Here is a 25,977-nt window from a genome sequence, read left to right on the forward strand (position 1 = left end):
AAGCTAATCTTGGACAAGCTAGTCAGAGGAAGCAGTTGGCTGTTTGTTCGACTGTCACTTGAACTGGTGCATCTCTCATTCTATACACCCATATATATAATACTATATATATTATATTACTAGATGAGATACTGACCCCAAACTTAGGCGTATTTTCATGTGACGATGCTTGGTATGTCAGCGTATCCCTCATGCAAAATTTAGCCTAACCAAATAAAACAAAACATTGATGTATATATATATAATATATATATATATATATATATATATATATATATATATGTGTGTGTGTGTATGTATGTATATGTATATATATGTATATATATGATATATTCATATATATATATATAGTATATTAATATATTATATATATATATATATATATATATATATATATATATAAAGATGTTCGGATGAGTAGCCTTTGAGCACGTCCACCAATGCTGGTAATCGTATATCAATAGTTTTATAGTCTAGTCATGTCCACAGTGTAACGATTTATAGGAGAATGTGCTCATATTATTAGTGTTTATGTACACAAAAGCGAGGGTGATCGTGTCAGAGAAAGTTTCAGTATCTCAAGAACTTTGTACCTCCACTGTTCCATGTTAACAAAGTTTATTTTGCATTCAAAATTGAACAATGGGCAGAGGTCTGAAAGTTCTAACAAAAGTTTTTGCTTTTATACTCAAAAGATGGGATCAATTTTGAAGGGTGGCCAAACAAATCTGTAGAATTTGTAGCTTTTTTAGGTTCAATTCTGTGCATGGGAAGATAGTCATTTTTTATGAGCAAAAATTGCTTTAGCATTGATATATCCTCATAATAAGATGAATTTATTTTTCTAGCATTAGATTGTTACCTTTTTCATACACAGGCATCTCAAATTAACTCGGTACAGCATATTATCAATGAGTGCAGAAAGCCCAAGGAATCATTATTAGGGTTTCCCGTGAGCTGAATTTTCACCTGCTGAAGAGCCCATCGTCGATGGAATACGAGAAACTGCACTGATCACAAAGGCATAATTTGATAATGTCTCCGCAGTTGAGGTTAATCATCTACAACAGCGGCTCTCCCGTAAGATTGCTTCTCCGGCAGAGAACGGCAAAACGAGCATCGAGTCTCATGGATCATCTACTACTAATTGCTGCATTGGATGAGCGTCAGTCGCGGTCGCTCCTTCTGCTGCAGGAAGAAAAAGAACAGGATCTTTTTAGATGGTGAAACTCGAAAACCCTGTTGTTGCACTCAACATCTCTTACATATCTGTACTTTCCCGAAGTCCGCCTCAGCGTCCAAGTCACGTATAAGTTTGGTCCTGCCTCGGGATCTGGTCGAAATTCACTGAAGTCAGAGTGGATGATCACTGAACTGACTAGAGCAATGATCACTGAGACACTTTGAAGTTGTAACCAACGTATATCAAAAGTATTTAGACGTAAAATACCAGCAGCATTTTTGTCTCATTCTTCAAATGCTGCCTGTGTGCTTTTCTCGTTTTCTTATGGCTGAGCAGAATGTTACCCTTCAAGAAGACAAAACAAGTGAATTTAGGTTTTTTAGGTCCTCATTAAATTCATTCGTTTAAATTCCTGCTACTCATCGCTTTGACCTTACTTGTGTTCATGATTCAAAGTAAGATTCCGATAACACAGAAAAAAGATCCAGTATTTTCCCCCCTTTTTAAGAAGCAATCAAGCATAATTAGAACTGTTGGTGCTAAAGCCCCTCATATGAATATTTTTGACATTGAGTCGAAAGAATGAAATTCAGACATAGGTTTAATCTCCCTATTTTTCATGTACTCTAATATTTCTGAACCATGGCACCTGATTCAGCATCTCGTTCATCAGATCCGTGCTGTAAATGTTATAGTAGATTCACATCAACCATGCATTTGATGTCAAGGGCTGTCCCTTACGACGCCCCTGATTGGCTGTTGATAAGCCAATGGCAGGGCTGTAAACTCTCAGTCTCTCTCAAGAGTTCACAGGGGTAGGATCTATGTTCCACCTCTCCTGAGGTATACGTCTTTCAGGAGAGGTGGAAAATACATCCTTCCTATGTGAACTCTCGAGAGAGAGACTGAGAGTTTCCAGCCCTGTGACTGGCTTATCAACAGCCAATCAGGAGCGTCATAAGGGACTGGCCTAGATATCAAATGCACGGTAGATGTGAATCTACTATAGCTAGTGTTGCCACCTTTAGAGAAATTCGCTGCAGTTGAAACTCTGAGCGTAAAACTTACAAAGTGCACTGACACAAATTCGTGCATACTCAATCGGTCCAAAGAAGTTCGTAATATTTACATCAGAGTTCATTCATGAAAAATTTCCTGAACTCCGGAACTTCATGTTAAAAGCGTCGAATACTAAAGCCAAGCGAATCCTTAATTCGCAAGAGCTTTTAGTGTACAAAGGCTTACAAATTTATCTTGATATTTTCGACAAGAATGGATATGATTCTGTTCAAGAATTACCTCTGACCATTTGCTGAATATGCCGGGTAGTCAGCATGTGTATTAACGGTACAAAAAGAGTTGTAAGCATAGTCAAGAAGAATGTTTTTTGTACAGACATGGAACTGAACAGATGAAATTTATCCATTATAATGAGAATCTTTTATTCCTTGTATTGCTCGGTTATATATCACTCTCCAAGATTACGTTATAATACAGTATTATCTGCCATTACGAAACAGTTTATCTTTAGAACGCACGTTATATTTTAAGGTGTGTGGTTGACATTGTATCTAGATTATTCGCCGCACAAGTATTTTGCAGAATAGATTCAGTTTTCGGTTCCGCTACTGTTATCCCCAACATGAGAATTGGTTCGCTGCTTTTGTCTCGAAAGGGTCAGATGCCATAAAATATTGCTGGATAAATTCTTCAGTCCTCGAACACATGCACGTTTTGCATGTCTTTTTGGCCACATTTTGTATCTTGAAGATCACCACGCCGTAATAGAAGCTGATATTCTCAATTCCAGTCTGTTCCGCATGCCCTGAGGTGACCTCAGTAGGTGTCAAGTCGATTGTTCAGAGTCCCAAAAGTAATTCGAAAGAGTTTTTCTGTGGAGTTCCCGAGTCATGTCGGTGTTTGGAATGGCTCTTGTTTTGCTGCTTCTGTAGTACTTGGCTCCTGTTCACATCCTCGCGCTGCTTTGATCATGGTGGACTGTGTGCAGATCTCGGTAACTGAGAAGGAAATCCCTTACGTATGATCTCACAGTAAAATTGTTTACAAATTTGTGCGCTAAGTTTGTGATCGCTCTGTCCATGATTTATTAACTACTGTCTTGAAAATGGAGTCTTGTTATCGGTTCCAGATATGAGGAAGCTGGTTCATTATGTAAGGAAGGAACAGCACTGTTGGCTCATATTTTTTTCTTAAATCATGGGATTAAATCTCAAAGCGTTCCGTTATTTGTAATGACATTTCTGAAGATGTGGGCCACACTCTGAAATGCATAAAAAAATTCATCAGATGCTGTGGTTTATTGGATTTAATTAAATATTAAGACTAAGGGTTTTAGTTAAACTAGGAAAATGTAATCAGCTAAGCTAATGTAAGAGACGCTGCAAATTGCAAATTTTGTTAGTCTAATTTCATAGTATTTCAGTACGTTAAATGAGCAAACATTGAAGAGGCTCTCTTTTTCAGAATAACGATAGAAAGGATTTGATGCAGTCTATGTCCAACATTAAGCCAAAGTCAAAATAAATGCCATATGCTTCCTTCGACAGTTTGGGACAGACTCTTCAAACGAAGAGTAACGAAATTTTGCAAACTGATATAATGTATTTGGAGAGACTGCCTACTGATCACTGTAGCAGTTGCAAGAGCTGACAGTTCCCTCCGAAGGCTTCAGGCGCTGCAATAACCGCGGAATCCTGGGTTCCCAAGAACTCCTGGTAGATTTACTTATGGTCCAAACCAAGTGCACAAAATATTCACATTCTCCTCGCATTTTGGTTAATTTCAGTTTCACAAAAAGTTTATTTCATAAATTATTATTTATGAAAATCGTATCATTTATTTGTCCCTGTACCATAATGCTAAGGGTTAAGGCTGCGAGGTTTTCAGTACAGTGTACAGCTACAGATGCAGTTAACCAAAATGTGTGTCAATTACACGTATTTTTCAAAGAATATAAGATCCACTACAAACTACAAGATGATACAAAAGGTCTGCCCAATGTTATTGATAGTCGCTGATATTTATTTTACAATTAGATTGAATAGAATTTAACCCTGTCAACAACAACAAAAACTATTTACTTTTATATACGCGATGCCCTCGCTCATGCAAGAGTCGGAAGGAGAAGGTTTACGCATCAACAAATGCAGATCGCATTTCAGATCTTGCGCAGAACCAGAAGAGGCAGTCGGGAGCATATTATATTCCCAGCCAAGAAAACCCTTAGGATTTTTAAGGCCTCTTCTGAACCGTACCAGGGGATACGATCTCTAATTAAAGGTCAAGAAGATAACGCCAAACTAAGCGTTGAAATGACGAGCACAGAAAACAACGAGACTTATGAATAGGCTAACATTATGGAATTGAGTGCTGCAAGCAATTGCTGATGGTGTAACTTATAAGCAATATTGTATTTGTCATTGTATTTTCTCGTACTGTCATTATTTTATCTCAATTGGAGTGTAATTGTGAATGATTTATCTTGAGGTTTAAGCTTCTGTTGTTTCTGCAGACTTTATACATGAAAAGCTAGTGATATGTTTTTGCATAATCATGGAGTGCCGAAATTCAACTAAGTATTAACTTTATACAACCATTTGACCCAGAAAATATATATAATGTGGTTATTTTCCCATTGTATGCATTTTTTACTATTTGTTCTTTGTTACTTTGTTCTGCTTGAAGACAGTCTAATGACTAAAAGCAATGAGGCCAATCTAGCGTTCTGCAGGTAGGAGGTGACTATGTCATTTCAAACTTTGCAACTAATTTTCATTCTTAATAAAAATTATACAAAATTATGTAATATTTCCAGCGATTCCAAGGACCTGCATTGATTATTATAACTCTTAAGTGGTGGTTACTATTTATATTAGACACTTTACAAAAACTCTCACTGCACTTCGTACAGGTATGCCGAATACAGGTGTAGATGATTGAACATTTACTTTTTTGCACATAAAACCAATTCTGATTTTTATGTAACTCTTTAGTATATGAGTTGCATTCTTATTATTGTATAGTATCAGAATCAAAACATGAAAACTTGGGAAATTTCCATGAAGTTTGTCGTAAGAGACATGATTGATTGATTATATATCTAGCGTCACAACTACCAGCGCAGGACACTTGACAACTTATGTGTGACATTACCAGAAGTTTGCCATTGTTATTGTTCTTGAGATGAAAGTCAGTTACATTCTCTTCGCTCTCTGACATTATATATTCGTTAATCAGTCAAGCTATTTTGCTTAATCTATTCTAAAACACCTTTCCGAATTAGTGGGCCAGATGACGCTATGTAGTACTGAACGTCCCCAAAATCAAAATTGGCTGCTTGCAAGCAAAACAAAGTAATAAAATGTAATGACTGTTTGGTGGGAGGTGGTAAGAAGGTTGAAATGATTTTCTGCGAGTTTTGGGATTAATGTTGGTGAGGTTGTTAACTTGGTGAAATTGTGGCGCTGCGCTCTTTTCACACGAGTACGGTAGGATTCACCGTTAGCAATATACTGAGATGCAATATTTCTGTAATAATCTGTTGAGATGCAATCCGAATCAAATTGTACGATAGAAAGGTTACTGTGAAATCAGCATTGATGTCGATCCTCACTTTTCGGTTTCTTCCCCCTGGATGTCTAAGTTAGGTAACTTGGATATGTCATTATAATCAAGTTTTTTGTGGTATGTCATAAGTCATATATTTTGTAAGAGAGTAATCGATCTATCTTATTTATTATGTTGTTTTGAGTTGGAGAGGCATTTCTAGACAGACACAAATCAAAACGCAAATCTTTCCTCCAGGAATAATATGCAATGCACTCATGAATTCCTCAAAGGTTGCCCGTTAAATTGCATTTAAATTCTGTACAGTGTATGTATGTGTGTGTTGAGGTATCTGTTATTTAGGTTCATTTAAGAAAAGTGGTTATTCCTGTCTACGCCGTCACACTAAATAACAGTGAAAGAAGCATCATCTTTGAGGCAAATTTTTAAAAAGATTCCGTGATGTCGGTATCAGGCATAACGCCTCAATTCACCTGTTGGTTGCCTAAAATCTTTGAAGTATTATGAAGATATGTCTTTTAAGTCCTAAAGTCATGTTTGTTTACACTTTGAGACTTTTTGAGAAATGTTTGGCTTGTTGAAACGGTTCTTACTCCTGTGAATCAAACGTGTGAGCTTTTGTCATTGTTCATAAAAAAATTCCTTTGAAATCGCTGGAATATGTAAGCAATGTACCTCGAGTCAACTTTCAAAAATTGCAGAGCGTTCCAGAATCCATTGGTTAAAGCGTCCGTTTCAGAAATATTTAAAACTTATTATATTCCCGCATTTTCCCTCGAAAAACTGTTAATATTCAGGTTTCAGAACCAGCTCTATCTAACGAAATCTTTCATTTTTCCCTTTCTTGGTGACTGATACAAAAAGAGACTTATCATGTCAGACGAGGATGACTGAATGGTCCACCGCTCTGTAGCTTCGAAATCTGTCATGAGCTTCAGTTTTGATCTAAACAATCGCAGATTGGTTGACGATGCATCAATTCAGTCAGGTTATTTTAACAAGAAAAAAATCGCCCTCTAATATCAGTTATACGCAATCTAAATAGCAAATCAAGCGTCGTAACAGAGAATGCAGTTCATTTGGCAAGCGCTCATGCATGAGTGTCCTTACAGTACATGCAAGGTGGGTCTGCCACATTTCTCTCCTAATGCTTCATATTCTTTTCATTTCGCCGCTCCAGTCACTAGTGATCTTCCCTTAGACCAGAAGGTAACTAACTGCCCCTCGCTGTTCTTTCAAAGGATATAAAGAATCAACTGACTCGCACAAGTTGATAAAGGCGCTGAATATCCAACTTAGTCACCAAATTACCTTTACAGGAACTCACGACTATCAATACTCGGAATGTTGCTGGCATGTAATCTACTTTTAATACTTGAAGGGCACTTTAGAACAGTAGGAAGGATTAACTGTAACAATTAACGTTGTCTGTGGAATTTTAGTGACGTTATTTGTGGAATTTTAGTGAGGAAGTCAAAAGAAAATTATATATAATGATGTTTGAAGTGGAGTATTTTGAAGTGAGGAAAATTTCTTCCATGCACTGCACGCATGTTTTGGAACCTTCTTATTCTGTACCAGATGAAGTAAATCGTCCCTGTGGAGAGAGTGGAAAGGAAGTACTCCCACGAGGAAATCAAGTGTGGTTGTTTAGAAAGGACCAATGAGATAGGAACAATTTCTTGCCTATCAATGTAGAGCTCAGACTGATTAATGTAAGGTGAAATGAATTTTAGTGATGTGTTGCCAGACAGATGAGTTCATCCATCTTGGAAAAGCTCGTGCTGCTGTAGATAACACCCTTGGGAACTTGTTGATCCTTCAAGTATTAAACGTAGAAAGATATTCCATTAACGCACGTACACGAGTATATTATCAGAGACTTCCGAAATCATATCACTCAACCGGATTCCAGTGATTAGCGTTAGTCACTTTTTTTCCCGAGTAAGCTGTTATGCAAGACAAATATTCGTGAGAACTTTTTGTTTCCCCATTTCACCAAGGAAGTCAGTCATTCATTCATTCTTTCCCTCATTAAAATTTGCTTTTCTGTCCTGGCATCCAGCGAACGTTTCAAGAACCAAAGAATTAACATAAATCCTTTGAATTCTTCCCATTGCTTAAGGCTTACGATGTTGACCTTGGTTCTACAGTACTTCCTTTAATCTTGCATACAAGCTTGGTGGGGGAGCCACCCTCGAAGATGATTATTATGATGATAACAATGATGATGAAGATGAGCGTGATGATACAGGAAAACTTTTAAGTAGTCATAACAAGCCGCTGTCATTAGATTTTGTCGCTGATGACCTGCTGGTCAGTATGCACACAGCGCAGTTTATTTTTATTTTATTTTTTTTTAGCTCGTCGACCTGTTGTCCTCTCTGGTCGCCTCAGGTCTCCATGTCTTTTAGCCTGGATCACTGCAACTGTACCACTGTAGTACTATGAAGCTGATAATAAAATATCTAGGAAGAACCTGTTGGACTGATTTTCCTCCTCTACATTTTTTTTTTTTCAAGACCTGCCATATGTTGAAAAGTCATGGAATTTTCACCAAACATTTCAACTCTTCCGTTGCCACTTTTCAATACAATATGAGCAGGAGGGTAATCCAAATCGATGAGTCATTTTTTCTCTTTCCCATATGATAAAAGTTAGGGTTTATTTCCATCAATGATTATTAAAACTTGTTGTAGCATTTCGCCTTAAAAGTTACATTACACCTGGTCATGTTTCACTCCCATTAAAAAGATACTATACCTGAGATTTAGCTTTTTTTAGCTATAATATTTTACTCACATTGCAATCAAAATTAATGCTTTGAATACGCGACTGGTCACATTTGAAAAATGACTTGGAAGCATGAGAATTTTTCCTAAAAGTAATAACACTCATCACAATATATGCAAATATAATCCTGGAATGGACCATGCAATATTACAAACCATTATTTGTTGCGCACAGCTAGTTAGCCTGTATGGGCCAGGAACCGTATATCTATTTTCTGGAATGCTGTAACATATTACGACCCAACTTTCTTTGACAAGTATGTTCTTACTGCTACTTATCCTAGTCTTTTTAGCAAATATGCGTAAATGCATTGATTTTGCAGTTTTCTATAACTACTATAAAATTAAGATTAGTTGATGAATCAAATCAACGATGCGTGTGCAACTAATCATTACTGAATTCTCTGTAAGTAGGATTTTCATGAGAGTTGAGAAGGGTTCAACAGTAGACCCATGATGCATTGGCACTCTGTTTTTGTTGAAATCTATTACTCAAGATTGTGGAATCTGATAGCTATTTCGCGGTTTGAAGGTTTGGAGTATGCTGGCCTTATTACCGGCACGAACCTTAGCCCAAAGTATGTCCGGAACTTGTGGCGAGTTGTAAAAATAAATAAGAGAACCTTTGAATTACAGGCTAGCCGAGGCAGAGACAGCTGATACATGAAGCATATCCATCTTTATAGGGTCGATCAACTTAGGCGCATCAATCAATGACCACTGGCACGAGAGTTGTTAGCCAGTCGATTTTTATTACCCATTAACGTTCCTCCTTTTACGGAACCCTCCATGTGCTTACTTTGCACGAATTAAAAATTTTGAAATATCTTTTGTTGTTAAGACCAACTGAAGCACCAGCGTCTCAGTGGCGTGGTTGGTTTGGTGTTTGCTTCTCACCTCGGTGGTCGCGGGTTCGATTCTCGGCCATTCCATTGAGGAATGAGAAATTTGTATTTCTGGTGATAGAAGTTCACTCTCGACGTGGTTCGGAAGTCACGTAAAGCCGTTAGTCCCGTTGGTGAATAACCACAGGTTCCATGCAACGTAAAAACACCATACAAACAAACAAACAAATGAAGCACCGGACAGTAGCGTATTGAAAATTGTTTTCAAGAAAACTTTCTTATCCATAAACGAAATAGCAACGGGAAGTACTTAACCGAAGATAAATAATAATCATCATACAGAAAAATGTAGTTGAAAGATTATCACGAAAACTGTTGAGAAACTTTGCAAGAATATAGAAAACGCGGGGAGCCAGTGTTGCCAAACGTACGATAATTATCGTACATGTACGATAAAAACGGCCTTGGTACGATGCACGATAGCATTTTCCATTATAGTACGGTTTGTGCGATAATTCTAAGGTGTTGATAAGTAATTAATTACAAATATAAATGGTCGGTGAACTCCTCCATGAAACAGACTAATTTCTATAAAAAAGAAAATTATTTCAGAGTCCGTCCGTACATGGCTTGCCGCCGCTTGTCTCCAATTGTAACGTGGTTCAAAGGCTATTGGAACAGTGGGAGGCACTGAAGCTATTTTTCTCGGAGAAGTGGCTCGCTGAGAAACTATTAGCAACATAGTTGATTATCAACTCCCTTCATGATCCTTTCATGAAGTTATATTTATTGTTCCTTGACTGGGTTCTTCCAAAGTTTACTGAGTTCAACAAATTTTTCCCGTTAGATAAAGCAGTAATAACAGTTCTCCATGATAAAGTGTCCATGCTATTCAGAGACCTCCTTCTCTCATTTATGGACAGGACCAAATGTACCTAGGAGTTAAAGTTATGCAGGGATTAAAAAACCCCTCCATACAGGAAAAGAAAGCTCAACAGCAGGAGTTTTATCAGAGGTGTAGAAGTTTCCTTGTAGTGGCATGCACACAAATAAAGAAGAGGTATAATTTCAATGATGGTGTCCTGTCAAAGTTAAACTCTCTGTCCAAAAAATGCTCTCTCATCAGAATTCAGAGAAAGAATCCCCTCCTTATTCCCTCTTGCATCTGAGCTTCCTCTGATTGTACCCCCAGATGACCACTCACTACTTCAAAAGCTGGAGAATGTTTCCCATATTGCAACATGAACTTCAACATCTCGTTAATGAGTCACCTGATAAGTTCTGGGGAGAAGTGTCCCAAAAAGAGTCTTGTTTTTCAGACGTAGTTGTAATCAGGAGTCTCTATATAATGAAAGTTTGCTTCGTCACCGACGTCGAGCGAAACCAAAGGACTTCTGTTGAAATGCCATAGATGTAACACATATACAAGTGAAGCTTCTATATCATTATGTAATGTAAAATCATTTACAGTAAAATATAAAAGATAGATTACTTTCTGGTGTGTTATTAAAATGAATTTGCGCTGGACTCGTCATTCAGAAATCCCATATATACTGTAAAGAAGTGTAACAGGATGTTTTGCCTACAGATATAAAAGCCTAGATGCCGCATCGGCCGCTAGCTGAATAGGCTGGCGCACGTCATCAGGCCCGCCATCTTGGGGCGGTAATTCAAACAATGCAGCAGGCTGCAGTATATGACGTTTTTTCGCCACTATTGCACGGATTTTCTTGTCTGATGGCTCGTTACAAAGCTTACATAATTCCCTACAAGGATCTAATAAAATAAAGTTGTTCCTTATTGTTTGAAAGTTAACTTACAATGACTTTGTTTTAGCAGGTAGGGGGAAGGGGGCTAGTTGTACACAAATGTTAATATTTACCCATAACTATTGCTGTAAACAATAATTTGAAATGCTGTGATAAGACAGCCTACGAAAAAAAGGGTTAAAACAATATTGTTTAAGGGCCATTAGGTCAATAGGGTAAATCGTGTATGTTGGACACAAATTTGATGTTTCTAGATTTCTTTCACTGCATTATAGCTATGTAATATTAAAGTGTTAAATCTTGGTCCTTGTAATAAGAACTTAAATGGCCAAGCATGGCACATAATGAGTTTTTGTTGATGTTTTGATATAGCCTGCTATATATATTTCATTGATATGAAATTAGCCTGCTAATTTCATATCAATGCATATAGGTTATCATTACAATGTAGTATCATTAAACTGTTGGAAACAGCAATGAAAAAAAAAAACTTGTTTTAAACTTGCTGGGAATATTTATAAATAAATGCACAGATGTACAATAAATGTTATATATACAATTCAACAATGTAAGAACAAATATCATGAAAATAAATCATTGTGCAATACATTTGGAGAGTTGCTACTTCAAAATATAGGCTTAATGACCCATAAGGCCACCCATAGCTTTAAATTTATACATGTGTGACCAAACCAATGAACAGTTAGCTGAAAAAAATTAGACTGGCCTTATGATTGTGGCTAGGCTGAAAGGCTCGGTGGGGGGGGGGGGGGGGGGGGGGGTTACTATGACCGGGTATACAGGATTGCTTGTCAGGATTGGCTCATTTTGGCAATTTTGGTCTATAGATGGGTCCCCTTCTGGAAGGGTAGAAGTATAGAGATGGCCCAGGACCTTATCCCAAATAAGGTATAATAATTTGGGACCTTGACAACACAGGTCTAGAGATGAGCTATATTGAACTGTTAATGCTTGCCATAATGATATATCCTAGTCTGAGCAAATTAAAGGTAGTTTTGTGAAAAATTGAAGTTCTATATAATTATTTCACCATATAAAATAAGGTCTAGAGATAGGTCACTTTTGCCACTAGACGAGGTCTCTTGATACCCCCTAAATTTTCCAAAGCCAGGTCTAGAGGTCAGAATTCACTGAGGAGCATCCCGTTCCAAAAATTGGAAGAACCCCCACCCTCCCCAGGCTCAAAGGAGCAGGCAGAGATGCAAAGGCTAGATAACACAGAAATCCTAGTTATTCTAGGGCCTACTGTAGTTTATTTTAGGCTCAACCCTACAGTTTTATGACTTAAATTTGTAGGCCTGTGCCAAAAATTATATTGGGGGATTTTTTAACAGAGCACTTCGAGAGAAAGATTTTACTTAAGTTGCACAGATACATAGCTGTAGGCCTACTTTAGTTATCTGTCTTATCACAGCATTTCAAATTATTGTTTACAGCAATAGTTATGGGTAAATATTAACATTTGTGTACAACTAGCCCCCTCCTTCCCCCTACCTGCTAAAACAAAGTCCTTGCAAGTTAACTTTCAAACAATAAGGAACAACTTTATTTTATTAGATCCTTGTAGGGAATTATGTAAGCTTTGCAACGAACCATCAGACAAGAAAATCCGTGCAATATTAAGCGAATAGTCACGAAAAAACGTCATATACTGCAGCCTGCTGCATTGTTTGAATTACCGCGCCAAGATGGCAGACTTGATGACGTGTGTCCGGCCGGCTGATGCGGCATCTAGGCTTTTATATCTATGGGGGGGGACGCTCATGAGAGCGAATCCCCCTGGCATCCTAGGTTAGGATCCCCTGATAGGTGAAGTAAGTCAATGATTTTTCACCCACCCAAATACCTGGCTCTCCTTATAAAAGGGAGAGGGGAGTTTTATTATATAGAAAAAAAAAACGTGTATTTTGGCCAAGTCTGACGTGCTAGATAGGCTATAAGGCGTTTTTTTTTTTTTTAATTCGTTCAAATGCAAATTTCCTCGTTAATTGTAGCACAGTAATACCTTGATAAAAGAGACAGTCTTCACAGTAATACCTGGATAAGGTACAGTCTCACGGTTAATAAACCTGGATAAAAGACAGTCTGCACAGTAATACCTGATGAAGGGATACTCTTCACAGAATACCTGATTACAAGGGACAGTCTTTCACTAGTACTACCTGGCTGAAGGGGACAGTCTTCACGTAATCCCTGAATGAAGGGACAGTCTTCACAGTAATGACCTGGATAAGGGACAGTCTTCACAGTAATACTGACATGAGATGAAGTGGACGTCCTTCACAGTAATACCTGATAAAGGGAAGTCCTTCACAGTAATAATGGATAAGGGGACAGTCTTCACAGTAATAACCTGGAATGAAGGGGAACAGTCTTCACAGTAATTACCTGGATGAGGGAGCAGTCTTCACAGTAATACCTGATGAAGTGGGCAGTTCTTCACGTAATACCTGGGATGAAGTTGGACAGTCTTCACTGTAATAACCTGGATGAAGGACAAAAGGGTCCTTCACAGTAATACCTGATTGAAGGGGACAGTCCCTCACGTCATACTGGATGGAAAAGGGGGACAGTTCTCCACAGTAATAAAACCTGATGAAGGGGCAGTTCTTCACAGTTAACCTGGATGCAAGGGGACAAAGGTATCACAGGTAATTTACCCTGGATGAAGGGGACAGTTTCACAGTAATACCTGGATGAGATGAAGGGGACAGTCTCACAGTAATACCTGGATAAAGGGGACAGTCTTCACAGTAATACCTGATGAAGGGACAGTTCTTCACAGTAATACCTGAATGAAGGGGACAGTCTTCACAGTAATACCTGGATGAAGGGGACAGTCCTCACAGTAATACCTGGATGAAGGGGACAGTCTTCACAGTAATACCTGGATAAAAGGGACAGTCTTCACAGTAATATCTGGATGAAGGGGACAGTCTTCACAGTAATACCTGAATGAAGGGGACAGTCTTCACAGTAATACCTGGATAAAAGGGACAGTCTTCACAGTAAATACCTGGATGAAGAGGACAGTCTTCACAGTAATACCTGGATAAAAGGGACAGTCTTCACAGTAATACCGGATGAAGGGGGACAGTCTTCCAACAGAACCTGGGAATGAAACGGGGACCAGTCTTCACAGTAATACCTGGATGAAGGGGGACAGTCTCACCAGTAATACCTGGATGGGGACAGTCTTCACATAATTACCTGGATAGGGGTGGGGACAGTTCTTCACAGTATACCTGGATGGGGAAAAGGGGACAGTCTTCACAGTAATACCTGGATGAAGGGACAGTCTTCACAGTTAATACCTAAGATTAGGGTGACAGTCCTTCATAGTAATACCTGGATGATGGGGACAGTCTTCACAGTAATACCTGGATAAAGGGTAAGGGGACAGTCTTTCACTAGTAATACCGTGGATGAAAAAGGGACAGTCTTCACAGTAATACCTGGATGAAGGGGACAGCACAGAATACCTGGATAAGGAGGGACAGTCTCACAGTAATACCTGATGAGGGGACCAGTTCTTCACAGTTAATAAACCTGGATATAGGGTTGGACAGTTCTTCAACAGTAATACCTGGATATAGGGGACAGTCTTTCACCAGTAATACCTGATAAAAGGGACAGGTCTTCACAGTAATACCTGGATGAAAAGGGGACAAAAAAGTACAGCTTCACAGTAATACCTGGATGAAGGGGGACAGTCTTCACAGTAATACCTGGATAAAAGGGGACAGTCTTCACAGTAATACCTGGATGAAAGGGGGAGGGGTTTTAACAGTCTGGGGCAGCAGTAATACCTGGATTATAAGGGACAGTTTCACAGTAAATACGCCTGGATATACGGGGACCGTCTTCACAGTAATACCTGAATGAAGACCAATCTCACAGTAATACCTGGTAAAAGGGACAGTCTTCCAACAGGTAATACTTGGAGATGGGGAAGGGGTACAGTCCTCACAGTAATCCGGATGAAGGGGGACAGTCTTCACAGTAATACCTGGGAGTTAGCGGGACCAGTCTTCAACAGAATACTGGATAAAAAGGGACAGTCTCACAGTAATACCTGAATATAAAGGGGACAGTCCTTCAACAAAGTAATAACCTGGATAAAATAGGGACAGTCTTCACAGTAATAACTGGGAATCCGCCAGGGGACAGTCTTCACAGTAATACCTGAATAAGGGACAGTCTTCACAGTAATACCTGGGATAAAAAGGGAACAGTCTTCACAGTAATACCTGGAAAGGGGACAGTCTCACAGTAATCCTGATAAAAAGGGACAGTCTTCACAGTAATACCTGGATGGAAGAAGGGGACAGTCTTCACAGTAATACCTGGAAATAAAGGGGACAGTTCCTTCAACAGTAATAACTGGGAAATGAAGGGGACAGTCTTCACAGTAATACCTGGTATGAAGGGGACAGTCCTCACAGTAATACCCTGGATGAAAAGGGGACAGTCTTCACAGTAATACCTGCGGATAAAAGGGACAGTCTTCACAGTAATATCTGGATGAAGGGGACAGTCTTCACAGTAATACCTGAAATGAAGGGGACAGTCTTGCACAGTAATACGCTGGATAAAAGGGACAGTCGGTTGCACAGTAAATAGCCCATGGATGAGAGCCGGGGACAGTCTTCACAGTAATACCTGGATAAAAGGGACAGTCTTCACAGTAATACTGGATGGAAGGGGAACAGTCTTCACAGTAATACCTGGAAAAGGGATGAAAAGTGGACAGTCTTCACAGTAATACTGGCATATAGGGGACAGTCTTCACAGTAATATCCTGGATACCAAAGGGACAGTCTTCACAGTAATACCTGGATATAGGGGACAGCTTTTCTTACAGTGAATACCTGGATAAAAAGGGACAGTCTTCACAGTAAACTACCTGGATGAAGGGACAGTCTTCACAGTAATACCTGGATAAAAGGGGACAGTCCTTCACAGTAATACCTGGCCATGAAGGGGATCAGTCTTCACAGTAATACCTGGATCATAGGGGCACAGTCTTCACAGTAATACCTGGATAAAAAGGGGACGGACCGTCTTCAGCACAGTAATACCTGTATGAAGGGGACAGGTGCTTCACAGTAATACCTAGGATTCATAGGGACAGTCTTCACAGAATACCTGGATGAAGGGGACAGTCTTCACAGTAATACCTGGATATAGGGGACAGTCTTCACAGTAAGGTACCTGGATATGGATGGGGACAGTCTTTCACAGTAAAATACCTGGATGAAGGGGACAATCTTCACAGTAATACCTGCGATAAAAGGGGACAGTCTTCACAGTAATACCTGGATGAGGGCCACAGTCTTCACAGTAATACCTGGCATGAAGCGGGACAGTCTTCACAGTTAATACCTGGCATATAGGGTACCGGGGACAGTCTTCACAGCAATACCTGGATAAAAGGGACAGTCTTCACAGTAATACCTGGATATAGGGGACAGTCTTCACAGTAATACCTGGATAAAAGGGACAGTCTTCACAGTAATACCTGGATGAAGGGGACAGTCTTCACAGTAATACCTGGATAAAGGGGACAGTCTTCACAGTAATACCTGGATATAGGGGACAGTCTTCACAGTAAACCTACCTGGATGAAGGACAAGTCTTCACAGTAATACCTGGATAAAAGGGACAGTCTTCACAGTAAATACCTGATGAAGAGGACAGGTCTTCACAGTAATACCTGAATGAAGGGGACAGTCTTCACAGTAATACCTGGATGAAGGGGACAGTCTTCACAGTAATACCTGGATGAAGGGGACAGTCTTCACAGTAATACCTGGATAAAAGGGACAGTCTTCACAGTAATACCTGGATAAAGGGACAGTCTTCACAGTAATACCTGGATAAAAGGGACAGTCTTCACAGTAATACCTGGATGAAGGGGACAGTCTTCACAGTAATACCTGGATATAGGGGACAGTCTTCACAGTAATACCTGGATAAAAGGGACAGTCTTCACAGTAATACCTAGATATAGGGGACAGTCTTCACAGTAATACCTGGATAAAAGGGACAGTCTTCACAGTAATACCTAGATATAGGGGACAGTCTTCACAGTAATACCTGGATAAAAGGGACAGTCTTCACAGTAATACCTGGATAAAAGGGACAGTCTTCACAGTAATACCTGGATAAAAGGGACAGCCTTCACAGTAATACCTGGATAAAAGTGAAGGACAGCATAGTAATACCTGAACAGTCACCACATTAATACCTGGTTAAAGGTGACTGACAGCACAGTAATACCTGGATGAAAGGGAGTGTCACCACAGAACACTGGATAAACGGGACAGTCACTACAATAATACCTGGATCAAAGGGACAGTAATACCCGTCAGTTCACCCCCACGACTGTTAGAAGGGTGAACGTCCACGTGTAAAAAATAGAACTGTCAGTCGGACCATCGCTCATTTGCCAGAAGAGTGACACAACTCAAAAAATGTGTTTTGAGCTATTGATACCAGCAGATAGCCTGTTCTTTATTCCATATTGTGGTGAAAAATTCTTATTTGTATTTGTCATTAAAACAGCTCAGTAAAAGAATCATCTAAATATAAATGGACAGAGTATAGAGGATTTCAACTTTAGATTGCTTTTCCCGAAATATAGCAATTTTCGAGTTAAGAAACTCTTCTGGTAAATGAGCGAATATATACTCATATCCCAATTTTGATCCTCATTCAACTTTGATGTTAAAATTGGTGATATAAGTGAATTATAATCAAGTCTGACGATTTGATTTGTTTCTTCATTTATTTAATGAATAGAACTCGGTATTAAGAATATTTTTATTATTATTATTATTATTATTTTTTTTTTTTTTTTTTTTTTTTTTGCTCTATCACAGTCCTCCAATTCGACTGGGTGGTATTTATAGTGTGGGGTTCCGGGCGGTTGCATCCTGCCTCCTTAGGAGTCCATCACTTTTCTTACTATGTGTGCCGTTTCTAGGATCACACTCTTCTGCATGAGTCCTGGAGCTACTTCAGCCTCTAGTTTTTCTAGATTCCTTTTCAGGGATCTTGGGATCGTGCCTAGTGCTCCTATGATTATGGGTATGATTTCCACTGGCATATCCCATATCCTTCTTATTTCTATTTTCAGATCTTGATACTTATCCATTTTTTCCCTCTCTTTCTCTTCAACTCTGGTGTCCCATGGTATTGCGACATCAATGAGTGATACTTTCTTCTTGACTTTGTCAATCAACGCCACGTCTGGTCTGTTTGCACGTATCACCCTATCCGTTCTGATACCATAGTCCCAGAGGATCTTTGCTGATCGTTTTCTATCACTCCTTCAGGTTGGTGCTCGTACCACTTATTACTGCAAGGTAGCTGATGTTTCTTGCACAGGCTCCAGTGGAGGGGCTCTTTTGCCACTGAATCATGCCTCTTTTTGTACTGGTTCTGTGCAAGTGCCGGGCATTCACTTGCTATGTGGTTTATGGTTTCATTTTTCGTATTGCACTTCCTGCATATGGGAGAGATGTTATTTCCGTCTATCGTACTTTGAACATATCTGGTTCTTAGGGCCTGATCTTGTGCCGCTGTTATCATTCCTTCAGTTTCCTTCTTTAGCTCTCCCCTCTGTAGCCATTGCCAATTGTCATCGCTGGCTAGTTCTTTAGTCTGTCTCATGTATTGTCCGTGCATTGGTTTGTTGTGCCAGTCCTCTGTTCTTCTGTCTTTCTCCTGTCTCTGTATATTTCTGGGTCATCGTCTACTTTTATTAGTCCTTCTTCCCATGCACTCTTTAGCCACTCGTCTTCACTGGTTTTCAGATATTGCCCCAGTGCTCTGTTTTCGATGTTGACGCAGTCCTCTATACTTAGTAGTCCTCTCCCTCCTTCCTTTCGTGTTATGTGTAGTCTGTCCGTATTTGCTCTTGGGTGTAGTGCTTTGTGTATTGTCATTTGTTTCCTGGTTTTCTGATCTATGCTGCAGAGTTCTGCCTTCGTCCATTCCACTATTCCTGCGCTGTATCTGATTTACTGGCACTGCCCATTGTGTTTATGGGCTTTATCATATTCCTGGTCGTTGAGTTTTGACTTGAGTATCGCCTTGAGTCTCTGCATATATTCTTTCCTGATAGTGTCCTTCATCTCTTGGTGTTTTATATCTCCTCCTTCCATTATTCCCAGGTATTTGTATCCTGTCTCATCTATTATTATTATTATTATTATTATTATTATTATTATTATTATTATTATTCTTATTATTATTATTAATTATTATTATTATTATTATTAAGGATTATTTATTTATTATTATTATTTTATTTGTCTATTGTGTAAGTAAATCCCTATGTAGTATTCTTGCTTAAGATTTGCATAGTCTCATGTCCAATTACCCTTTTTGGGCATATTTCGGTATTAGCTATGATTTATTTTTCCTGTGATGCAGTTGAGTCATCAAGGAGTTTATTGTTATTTCGACGGAATAGATAAATTGATGAGAGGAGTGACATTTTCTACTTCGGTTTTAAGTCAAATGGACAATTTCCCCACGGTCCGGATCTTAAAGGGGAACTTCTGGTCGCATTTCAGATGTTCCATATGTGGTATTATTCCATTTAAGTACCCCGGTGAAAATTTGTTTTGGAAAGCGGAGTTTTCTTATTTTTTACAACCAATTTTCTATTGCACCATGGGCGCAGCCATTTATGTGCGTCTCATCTGTTATGCGTGACGTCATGTCGCGGTATGCTCAAATAGGAGGAACTATTCCACCAGGCGTGCTGTCTACACAATTCATGGACACACACACATGTTTAGAAAACTGCCGTTCACCCCATCACACCACACACATTTCGATTGACAAGAATAAATTTCAGTTCAAATACATACAAGTGGAGACACCATAGTATAGATAGCGGTAAATAGCCGCCCTATCTTCGTTGGTACCGTGGTCTGTTCAGACCGTCATTTCACGTTGATCTATTTTCACTCATAGCTGTGGCCACCACTATTTCCTTTAAGGAAAAAATTTTGTTCCTGAATACGCGATGTCGAAAACAGAAAAAGAAAAACTACCCAGCCACTGTTTGTAATCCTGAAAAACATCATCATTAATAACTATCACCATTTTCTCTCTCCCTCTCTCTCTCTCTCTCTCTCTCTCTCTCCCTTGGCAATGTTGCAACATCATGTATATTACACACACGCACACACACTTGCCCATGCACGGTATGCTTTCGTAAGGGCTGTCACTATTGCCATGAGTGGTGGGTCTCAATAGCCCCTTTCAGGTGTGTGCATTTTTGCTTTGCTTTAGTACTTTTGATTCATCCGTGTACTTTGGCGTTCCTCGTTCGTAGACAGCATGTCTAAAATGTGACTAGTCTTTGGTACATTATATCATAGATACATACATACATAGATACCTATATGTATATATATATATATATATATATATATATATATATATATATATATATTATAATATATATATAGATATTAATAATATTATTATATATATATATATATATATATATATATATATATAATATAAACCTAGATGGACAGAATAATATTAATAAAAACCTCAATTAGAGCATTATGCACGAAGAATGGTACACACACATTAGCTTTCCTATTCCAAACGGAGTAATTTCACATGCACTGTCATATGTAAATATACCAATACACCGTTTTTCTACACAAAATTACACACTCTCTCTCCTCTCTCTCTCTCTCTCTCTCTCTCTCTCTCTCTCTCTCTCTCTCTCTCAACTTGTATCGAATGCAAAGTCTTAAAACCTAAATGAAGGAACAAATGAAGAATTCCAGACCTTAGGGGCAAGAAGAGAGAGAGAGAGCAGACAAAAAAAGATACGGACTGTATTTGTGTGTGCATACTTGTAGCAAACGTTCAATTGAACTAAATAATTCATTGAAGAATCATTTGAGTAGGGGAACTTTTGGTAACAATTATAAATTGCTTGTGAAAATGATTTCTGAAAAATTAACCATCACAAACACAAGTCGCTAATGAAACTGTGTGTGTGTGTGTGTTTGGTGATCTCTTCATTCTGTATATCCCATTACCTTCTGTTCTTGAATTTCAAGTCAATGGACCCTGTGGTGGTGGGCTTATTCTATATGAATGAGGTTCATCTTTAGAATAATAATAATACTAACTTTGAGACTACAACGGTCCCCTAGAAAGACTAAAAAGGTTAAAACAGAAGGGACGATAAACTAGCTCACGAAATCAGGAAACAGAAAACTTCTTAATGGTATCAGACATCCGACATCCTAAGAAACAAGTGGCCAGCGTTACGCACGAGTTGTGTGTCAGTGAATTATTATTACCCAATAATTCAAGTTACTCATTGGCATAATGATTGTTGACGGACGTGCGAATTATTAGGGGCAGTTGGGACGGGCAACCAGAGGTTCTGTTCTTGCCCAGGGCCGAAAAAATAAGAAAAAGGCAGAAAGGAAAGGGGGTTCTATAAACCGTATTGGTATGGAACAAGCCCACCAAAGGGGCCACTGAATTGAAATTGAAGCTTCCAAAGAATATTATGGTGTTCATTAGAAAGTAGTAACAGAAGGTAACAGATAAACAGACAGAAGAGACTGGTAATTGGAAAAGAAAAAAAATAAATGGACAAATAATTAAATAAATAAACAGATACTGGTAAAATGTAATGAGATTATAAAATACACACTGTTAACAGTCATTTCACGTTGGTCTATTCCACGTGGTCTATTCTTACTCACAGCTGTGGCCCTCAGGATTTCCTATAAAGAGAAAAAGGCCAAGTTCCTGAATACGCTATTTCGAAAGAAGAAGAAGAAAAACACTACCTGGTGACGGTTTGTGATCGGGAAAAAACATCATCATTAACAATCGTAGCCATTTTCTCTCTCCCTCCCTCTCTCTCTCTCTCTCTCTCTCTCTCTCAGTGCTGTTGCTACATCACGTATATTACGCCCACACACACGTGCGCACGCACGGTAAGCTTGCTTAAGAGCTGTCATTATTGCCATGAGTTGGTCTCAATAGCCCCCTTTAAGGTGTGCGCATCCCTGCTTCAGTATACTTTTGATTCATTCGGGTCCTTTGGCGTTCCTCGTGCGTAGACAGCATGTCTAAAAGGTAACCTGACTTTGGGGTATTATATGTATATATATATATATATATATATATATATATATATATATATATATATATATATATATATAGATATATATATATATATATATATAGACAAAATGAATAATATTAATATAAGCCTCAATTAAAGCATTATACACTAAGCATGGTAGTACACACATTAGATTCTCTATTTTTCTGTTTTTCTACGCAAAAATACGCTCTCTCTCTCTCTCTCTCTCTCTCTCTCTCTCTCTCTCTCTCTCTCCTCCTCTCTCTCTCTCTCTCCTTATTGAATGCAAAGCCTTAAACCTAAATGAAGGAACAAATGAAGAATTCCAGACCTTTGGGGAAAGAAAGAAAGAAAGAAAAACAGAGAGAGAGATTTCAGCAATTTATAACACCAAGAGACAAGACATGATTAAAATTCAGAATCTTTCCTGCTATATTTCGATAAACCAAAATATCTGTCGTGGAATATAGAAAATCAACGAAAAATCGAGAGTGAGAGAGAGGAGAGTATATGAACTGGATACTTCAGACATGGATTTCAGTTTGAAGAAAATGTGGCCTTACCTGGCCTTGGGAGCAGCTGTTATTATGACGTTGTTGTCCAGATGTTATTGGAAATCCGGAAGAATGGTGATGTTGTTTGGTGTGGGTGCCTATTCGCTGGCGAGATTTCTCACCTGACTGATAATGATGGAGCTGAAGAGCCTAAGGAAAAGGAACTGAACTAGAGAATTGCGGCCTTACGAGAAGCCATCCAATGCCAGAGAGAGCAGCGTGTGCACTTGGACAGGACAATAATTCTTCAGCTACAAGAGAGGCTCGACTACCAAGAAGAGATGCAGAAGGCGGGCGGAAGGGAAGAATGCGTTGGTGAAATGCAGATGACTGAGGAGGTGTTGCAACAGCAGGCCTTGCAAGAGAGGGCTCACTGGCTCGAAGCTGGAACGATAAAGAGAAGAGGGAGAAACGGCAGCTGGAAGACAAGATGGTGAAGATGGCCGAAGAAAAGCAGCATGTGAAGAAGAACGTGAAGGAAATTGGTGAGAGGAACGATGCCCTTTGTGAGACGATAAGGGAAGTGTCTGGGCAGTGGTCAGACGCAAAGTGCCTGCTTGAGGGGCTGGAGAAACTGCTATGACAGAAGGAGAAAGACGTGCAGCTATTGATGGCAGAAGCGGCGCGGATAGCAAGGCTCATCCAGGAAGAAAAAGACTCAAGCGAAAAGTGTGAATCCGACAGGAAAGACTTGGAGCTGAGGTTGGAGCGCCTGCAGAAGGCTTTGGAGGACCTCTTGGAAGGAAAGTTGAAAGAGCGAAACTCAAGAGGAAGGAGCTGGCATGCCTTGTAGAGGAAGGAAATGGTGGCCTGGAGTCGCTGAAGAAGAAGGCCGGTGTCCAGAGCGAACTGAACGACCAGATGGATGATGAGGTTGGATGGAGAAAATGGTCTGTGATTTGAAAAAGCTCCAGGAGAAATAAAGACGAATGGAGGAGAGCAAGTGAAAACTGCAGAAGCTTGTGTGGATGTTGAAGAAATGGCATGATGAAGACTGCACTGGCCTCATTCAGACGGATAAGATGATGAAATTTTGAGGAAGATGTTTATTTTGTAAAAAGTTTGTTTTGTTAATCGTTGAAGGAAATTGAACTAAAAGGGAAATAAATATGTTAAAATGTTTTCTTAGAGTTTTATTGATTGGTGGATGGAAAAGAAAAGGGGGTGAATATAGAAACGGTGAAGAAAATAAGGGGATTTGTGTAGGTGCCAGGAGTAGAAAAAGGATTAGGAGAAGCCCCAAGAAAATTGAGAGGATTCAGTAGGATTAGTGGAGGTGTAAGGAGAAGAAAGAGGATTGGTGGAGTGCAAGGAAAAGAAGTGAAGATTGATTGAGAATCCCCCAGGAGAATTGTGAGGATGCAGTGGCAGATTTCTGGTTGTAAGGTAGAGAATAGTTATTACAGTGTGCAGGGAGTGGCGGGCGAGGCCCGCCGCGGGTCTCGGGACGGGCGGGCAGGCGTCCGCCGAGGTTCCCGGGACGGGCGGGCAGGCGTCCGCCCGAGGTTCCCCGGGACGGGCGGGCCGGCGCCCACCGAGGTTCCCGGGACAGGCGGGCCGGCGCCCGCCGAGGTTCCCGGGACGGGCGGGCCGGCGCGCCGAGTTCCCGGGACGTTTCGGGCGGGCGGGCGGCGCCCGCCGAGGTTCCCGGGACGGGCGGGCGGGCCGGCGCCTGCCGAGGTTCCGGGACGGGCGGGCCGCGCCCGCCGAGGTTCCCGGGACGGGCGGGCCGGCGCCCGCCAAGGTTCCCGGGGCGGGACGGGCGGTCCGGCGCCCGCCGAGGTTCCCGGGACGGGGTGGGCGGTCCGGCGCCCGCCGAGGTTCCCGGGACGGGCGGGGGCCGGCGTCCGCCGAGGTTCCCGGGGACGGGCGGGCCGGCGTCGCCGAGGTTCCCGGACGGGCGGGCCGGCGTCCACCGAGGTTCCCGGGACGGGCGGGCAGGCGCACGCCGGGCGTCCCGGGAGTTCCCGGACGGGCCGGCACGGTCCGTTTGCCGTGCGTCCCGTTTCCGCCGAGTCCCCCGGGACGGGCGGTAGGGCGGGTCCGCCGCGAGTCCCGGGACGGGCGGGCAGGGCGTCCGCCCGGGAGGCGGGTCCCGGGACGGGCGGGCAGGCTTCCGCCGATGCGTCCCGGGACCGGGACCGCCAGCGTCCGGACCGAGCGTCCCGGGACGGGCGTGCAGGCGTCCGCCGAGCGTCCCAGGGAGGGGCGCCGCCAGGCGTCCCGGGCGGGGGGCAGGCGTAGCGTCCCAGGGACGGGGGTCCGGGCAGGCGGTTCAGGCGTAGCGTCGGGACGGGCGGGCATGGGCGTCCGCCGAGCGTCCCGGGACGGGCGGGGCCAGCGTCCGCTTATCCGTCCCGGACGGGCGGGCAGGCGTCCGCGAGCGTCCCGGGACGGTCGGGGCAGGCGTCGCCGAGCGTCCCCGGGACGGGCGGGGCAGGGTGTCGCCGAGCCAGTCCAGGGACGGGGCGGGCGAGGCGTCCGCTCTAGGCGTCCCGGGACGGGAGGGCGGGCAGGCGTCCGCCTAGCGTCCGGGACGGGCGGGCAGGCGTCCGCCTAGCGTCCCGGGCGGGTCGGGCATGGCGTCCGCCGAGCGTCCCGGGACGGGGTTCCCGCAGGCGTCCGCGTAATAGCGTCCCGGGACGGGGGCGGGCAGGCGTCCGCGTAGCGTCCCGGGCGGGACGGGGCGGTGCAGGGGCGTCCGCGTAGCGTCCCGGGACGGGCGTGCCCCAGGGGGAGCGTCCGCGAGCGTCCGGGCCGGGCGGGCATGGGCGTCCGCCGAGGCGTCCGGGACCCGGGCAGGGCAGGCGTCCGCCGGGAGCGTCGGAGGAGGGCGGGCCGCAGGCGTCCGCCGAGCGTCCGGAGACGGGCGGGCAGGCGTCCGCCGAACGTCCGGAGACGGGCGGGGCAGGCGTCCGCCGAGCGTCCGGAGACGGGCGGGCAGGCGGCGGGCAGGCTTGCGGGCAGGCATCCGCTGAGCGTCCGGAGACGGGCGGGCAGGCGTCCACCCGAACATCCGGAGACGGGCAGGGCAGGCGTCCCCACCCAAGAACGCCCGGGAGACGGGCGGG

The sequence above is a fragment of the Macrobrachium nipponense genome, chromosome 41 (assembly GCF_015104395.2).
Source record: "Macrobrachium nipponense isolate FS-2020 chromosome 41, ASM1510439v2, whole genome shotgun sequence".
NCBI lineage: Eukaryota > Metazoa > Arthropoda > Malacostraca > Decapoda > Palaemonidae > Macrobrachium > Macrobrachium nipponense.